Below are 6458 nucleotides of genomic sequence, written 5' to 3'. Positions count from 1 at the left end.
CGGGGATTGAACCTGCGACTCCTTCCTGAGTTTTTTGCATGGGCAGGCAGATTCTTTAGAAGCCAGCAATTCCTGCTTATGGACGTGACCAAGACCTGTGGTTCTAAGCCCAGAGAATCATCTAAAGATCTTTTTAAAAAGATTTACTGCTGCCCTGAGCTCAACCCAAACCCTTCGACTGAGAATATCTGTCAATGAAGTCGCTGTGAGGAAGCCCAGTAGTTCTGAAGGGGCTCCATTGTGAGAGAAAGCCCTGGCACCTGGGGTCTGCACACAAGACGGCTCTGTGTGTAACAGCGACCAGGTCCAGGGTCCCTGCATGGTGGGGCTGCACACACCAGCAAGAAAAACTCGAACGCAGCCTACAGCGATCGTGTGAGTGCGTGGTGTTGAAGCGAGTGGGACACACCTGTGCACAGACTGTAAGTGTGAGAAGCAGCGCTCTTCACCCACAGGTGCCCTGCATGTCCTGCACGGGCAGGCGCTCTGCAGCCTCGATACCGTCCCCTTCACTCAGGAAAGACTGATGGACGAGGGGACAGAGGTCCTCGTACAGCAACGGGCCCTCGTACAGCAACGGGCCCTCAGCGGAGAAGGGGCAACGGAGAGGGAATACGGTACCCAAGGGCGTGGGGGGCCTGAGGGGCCACGCTGGCTACCAGAGGGGGGACAGCGTGAGGCTCCCCACCAGAGCAACGTCCCACCCACCCCGAGGGCGTGACATGGGGCCAGGCAGCCGTCTGGGAAAGACGCCCTAGGCAGACCAGGAGGGTGGCCAGGCACACGGGAGGAGGCCTCCGGGAGTGTCCAGGCGAGCCCGCTTCAGAAGGGTCACTGAGAGGGCACTTGCAGGGCGGCAGGTGGGCCCGGGAGGCCTGCGAGGATGCTCAGGTCCAGGGAAGGTGGCCGTGGTGCAGACCAGGACGGGGTGCAGGTGGTGAGACAGCCGTGTGGGCCTCATTCTGTGCCTGTTGTTCCAAAGATCTGCTGAAACCATTCTTAAAGAATGTGCTCGTGTTGCCAGAAATGATACTTTCTCCAATAAACACATTTCCTGCCGGAGGTTTTCGATGCCACTGCAGCTGGGCAGGTCTTTGGAAACTGTCTCTGGGCCCCCTGAACAGGGGATCCTGAGGAGCACAGCAGGGTCCAGGTCCCCACAAGGCACCCCATCGGGGGTCCCCCACCGCACCCCCACCCAAGTGAGGAAACCAAGGTCCAGGAGGAAGACGGATGTGACCAGGGCAGACTCTGCACGCGCACCTGGGGCGGACGTCGTTAGAATCCACCCGAAGACTCGCCCACAAGAGCCCAGACTACATGACTGCACGCGCACCGGCTCTGAGGCTGACGACGCTGGCCGACCCTGGTGCCCCCACCGCGGCCTCAGGATGCCCGTGTCCAGCCCAGCTCTGCAGGGAGCCGTAGTCTGGGATCAGGGTATTTTTGAAACATAATCTAATTTAGCTCTCACAAAGGCAATTATGAGACGATGAGGAAATCTGTCTTCTACTGGTCTGAGGACAGTCCGGGTCTGGACCAGTTATTACTGACATCAAGAAGATAATTGAGTGGAGCAGCCATGATCCCCAGCACCAGACTCCTTCCTGCTGTGCGAGATGTCTGAAAACTCTAAGGTTCCCTACCTCCACTGCCCTCACCTGAACTCAGGTCCCCACTCCCTCAGAGGGTCTCACCCAGAGGCCCTGAGCCGACCTGGACTCACCTCTCAGGTGGGATGGGACGAGGGTGATGTTAGGTGGACACGTCTCAGACACTTCACCCTGCTCGCATCTGCCTTCATTAATTTGTACAATATTCTCCCCATTTCACAGATGAGGAAACCGAGGCACTAAGCGTTTGAATAACTTTTCTGAAGTCAAGAAGCTGGTTGGTGGCAGAAACAAGATATGAACCAGGCCAGTCCCATTTCAAGGTGTGGTTACATCCTGCAAATATGAAAGCGCGTATTTACCTGACTACAGACATTTAATCTTTTGCTCATGCAATCAACAAATATTGACTGAATTTCCTCTATGTTCAAGATACTAAGAGAACCGTGAAAATGGGTCCTACAGACCTGCCCTTTAAGAGCTTTGAAGGTGAACAGAAGGAGAAATAAAACGTGCTGTTGTGTTAGGGAGCAGATGATGATGATAGCACTCGTGAGAACTGTCCTGAGAGGAGAGATGGGAGCCCCCAGGGGTGTGGCCCGGCCCCAGGGGAGACCGAGGCTTCCTGATGACCAGCATGGCGCCCTCCTCTAGAACCGGAAACCCCTGGGGGCCATTATAATCCCAGCGCCCAGAACTCAAACCAGAGCCCCTGGAGGGAGAAGGCTGAGGGCCCCAGGGGGTCCGTGAGCAGCCAGACTGGGAACCAGGCTTTCCGGCCAAGAGGATGCTGACGGGGCAGGGGGTGCAGGGTTCGGGGGGCCATGTCGCATCCAGCCTGTTGGGGGCCACTTTCCAGGGGCCCTGTGAGCAGGGCTGTTGGGAGGATGAGAAATCACCATCAAGTCCAAGGATCCCAGACGGTGAGGTCTTCCTGCATCTGCTTCATGCTAGGTGGTGGTGGGAGGACTCTTCCCAGCCCCTGGAGACAGAAAGAAGCATGATGAGCTGGTGGGGGGCCGGCTCAGCCCCAGACAGCAGGAAGCGGAGCTGATCTTCCCAGGACCCAGCCTGTCCTCACGGCCCCCACAGCAGAGGCCCACACCCGTCTGGCTGGCCCCTGCTCCCGTCTAGGCGCTGCTCCGTCACAGCGGTGCTCGGCCCGCACCGCCCGCCCTCCCCACCGAGCTCGGGTGGCTGGCGTTGCTGCTGCTTCCCCGCCTGGAGAGAGGGTGGACGTCCAGACCACAGCAGGGGCCACCCGGAGCTGCCGGGCCGAGGCTGCCCAGGCGCTGGCCGACCCCCGCTCGCCTTGCGGCCATTGCCCCTCAGTCACCTGGGCTTCAGCTTTGGAGAGATCAAAACAGGAAGAGTCCAGGGGCTCCCGCCCGCCCACCCTGCCCCCGGCCTCCCTCCTCGGAGGGTAGATTTCACAGGCTCCAGCTGGAACAGGGCAGAGGAAGAAGATTCTAGAACTTCGCTTCTTAAATTACAATCAAGGAGACTTAAAAGTGCATGACCAGCCACCCGAGAAGGGAGGATGAGCCGTCGACACTGCCGGTGGGGGTGATGGGCAGGTGAGCCCGGTGTCCACTCAGTCCTGCTAGGAAACCGGGTTCACTGAGGCCTTGCTTAGAAGCGCAACTGGCTCACGACAGGCACCCGGTAACACCATGTGCGCAGAGAGTGAGTAAGGGCAGCCCCACCCTCTCGACACCGGCTCCCACCCAGGCGGATGCCCCTGCTGGACGCACCCCTCTCCGCGGGGTCCTCCCGGCCCTGTTCCAGGAGGACCCGTCACCTCCATCTGCCTGAGCAGAGAGGGGTCAGCAGGCTCTGAAACCAGGGCCAGCCCTGAAAAGAGAGGGATTAGAAGACCCCCATGAATCAGCCGGGAAGCCCCTTTGGCAGCCGCAGGCCTGGTGGGGTCCAGATGCTGGGTCCTCAGCCCCGTGCCGGCGGGACCCTCATCACTGAGGGAGTGTGTGTGGGAGCCTGGTCCAGAGCCCAGGAGCTGGCGTGGGGCAGTCTGCAGAGCACGCCTGTAACTGATCACCCTGCAGGAGCTGGGGATGAATAATGCAGGTGGGAGGCTAGGAGACACAGGCCCCACCTGTCCGCGCCCGTTGACGCAGTGAGGGATGAGCCAGACGGTAGATGCTCTCGGGGACACGGATGGATTAAGTTACAAACACCATGGGCTTCACAAGAAAGCCTGTAATGGTGATCTCCCAGCCCCTAATGAGCCTGAGCAGGGGGCTCACCTTTCAGGTGCTCATTCGCCACGGGAAGCCCACCCCCTTCTTCCCAGAGGGAGGGTACCTTGCTGGCCTTGGATCCGCTGTCCCCTTGGACATGCAGGACAATGCCTCTGCGGGCAGAGCTGTGCCCCTCGCAGGCCTGGCCTCCCACCCGCGGCCCTTATCAAACTCTGCCGTGCCAAGGAAAGGCGGCCACCCCCGGTGATCTGGACCCGCAGGGCCTGGCGAGGAGCTGGGACAGGGAGCCCCCAGGGCGACCACCCTCATCATCTCAGGCCCTGGACCTTAATAAGCTTTCTCCCCGCAGCCCTGCATCTTGGACAAAATCCTTGTTCTCTCTCATTGAGGGAGTGAGGTTTGGTTTCTCCAAAATCAAATCAAGCCTATTTAATCTTCATTTGAAATTGTCTACATGAAGCCTGAGAGCCTAGCTAATATTTATTTTAATCCTATGCTTTCAAATTAAGGTTTTCCTTTCAAATTATTCTTCTCTTGGCTGGCAGAAGGCCTGTAAGGTAGACGCTAGGTTTTCGGTCAGACCCAACCTGTGCGTCCGGACACTTGCGGAGGGGCTGGTCCTATCGTGGAGTAAGAGGAGGTGACCTCAGCCTTCGCTGACCTCAGGTTGCATGATTCTTAGCAGTTCTGCTTAGTTAGTTATTGTGTTTATCAGAATCAGCTCGTATCACCTGAATAGCCCCAGAATCTCCGTGGAGATGCCCTGGTGGGGGGGCCCTCCTTCAAGGGGTCTCTGCCTCTCCTGGGCCTCAGCTCCACTCAGACAAGTGTGGGACGCAGCTTCAGAAAAAAAGGGGACTTACGTGTACATGCAGTAGGGCCTGATGGGCTACCGGAACCTGCCCAGATGGGGAGCAGAGCAGAGTGTGCAGACATGGAGGCTGTGGGGCTGCGCCAGCAACTCTGAATCTAGAGAGGGATGGAGACAAAGTGTGCGTGTGTGTGCGTGTGTGTGCGTGTGTGTGCGTGTGTGAGCATGTGTCTGTGTATACATGTGTGCACGAGTGTTCGTGAGTGTGCATGGGTGTATGCAGGTGCAAGTGTGCACACACGTGAGTGCATGTGTGAGTGCATGTGTGTGAGTGTGTGCACGAGTGCGTGTGTATATGAGTGCATGGTGTGTGTGCACGAGTGTACACATGTGCACATGTGTGTATATGAGTGCATGAGTGTGTGCACGTGTGTGTCATATAAGTGTGTGTTTATTGTACACTTGTGTACACGTGTGTGGGGTGTGCATGTTTGTGCACGTCTGTACACGTGTTCACATGTATTTGTGTGTGAGTGTTTATTGTACACTTGTGTATACACGTGTGTGTGGGTGTGCATTTGTGCACGTCTGTACATGTGTTCACATGTATTTCTGTGTATGTGTATGTGTGTCTGTGCACATCTGCACGTGTATCTTTGTGATTTTGAAGGAGAGTGTGCACCAGGACCGTAGCACGATCTAGAGAGTGCATCTCTATTTTTAAACTATTTTTACGCATTTCTACTTGAACAGAAATTGCATTTTTTGTTTTTTATTAATACAAAGAAAAGTTTCAATGAAGTCATTTTCAGCTTCTCCAGGTCAATAAGGAAATATGCTCAGTGGGGGTGGGGGGCAGTGGGGCGCCTTCTGACACAGGTCTCGTCAGAGCGCACCGCAGGGTGGAAGAGTGCCGTCTCCTCGGGCTCCTGGCGTGGGGATGCCCACAGGGCCCCAGTGCCCACCCTGCTCCCTGCAGGGGTCCTGAGGTGAGCGCAGAGGGCCAAGGGAGCCAGGGACGAGGGCTTCTCCTGGGGGAGCGGTCACCCGCCCGGGGCAGATGGGTGAGCTGCTGCTGCTGCGTCTAGGGGCTGGGCTGGATAGCCTGTGCCCTGCCCAGCGCTGTGGGGGACAGCTGGAGTGACAGCAAGGCCCCTCCAGGCATGCCTGGTCAGGGGGTCTGCACCAGGACAGGCCCCCGCAGGGTCCCGAAGACACACAAAGCACCACCGTGAGCACCGACCAGGAGCCTCCCTGTGCACCTCCCCCCGAGGCCTCAGCCCGGCCTGGAGGTTTCAACTGGCCAGGCGCGGGAGGCCGTCCCTGCAGCTCGGCTGGGAAAGACAGTGCCAAGGGATCAGAGTCCCAGCCTCATGATGGGGCATTTAAGTTCGTGCCTTGGGCGCTGCTTATAGTGTCTACAGAGTGGCCGCAGGGTTGGAGGGGGGTGGGGGGTGGGAAGGGGGGCGGAGCAGGGGGCGGGTGGGGGCACCGCCGGGGCAGGTGGGAGCTTCGAGGTGGGGAGGGGCCCTCTCGGCAGGGAGGGGTGGCGGGGCGGGGCGCCGGTGGGCACGGCTCCTTGCCCCTGCGGAGGAGCCTGCTATCAGTGTGGGCCTTAGTGATTCACTTTTTTCTATGTGATGGTTAAAGTTTTAAAGCTTTTTAGAGTAAGAGTGGGGTGACTAGAGGACTTTTGCTGCCTGTGCCTGCGTGGGGCTGACTGTCACTTTATCGGGGTGGGGGCCCCGAGCAGGCCACGAGAGAGAGACAGCTCAGGTCCCGTGTGAGGCCTCTGTGGCTGTGTCCACACAGACC

Source organism: Ovis canadensis, chromosome 10 (assembly GCF_042477335.2).
Source record: "Ovis canadensis isolate MfBH-ARS-UI-01 breed Bighorn chromosome 10, ARS-UI_OviCan_v2, whole genome shotgun sequence".
Taxonomy (NCBI): Eukaryota; Metazoa; Chordata; class Mammalia; order Artiodactyla; family Bovidae; genus Ovis; species Ovis canadensis.
This window is presented reverse-complemented; position numbering follows the sequence as displayed.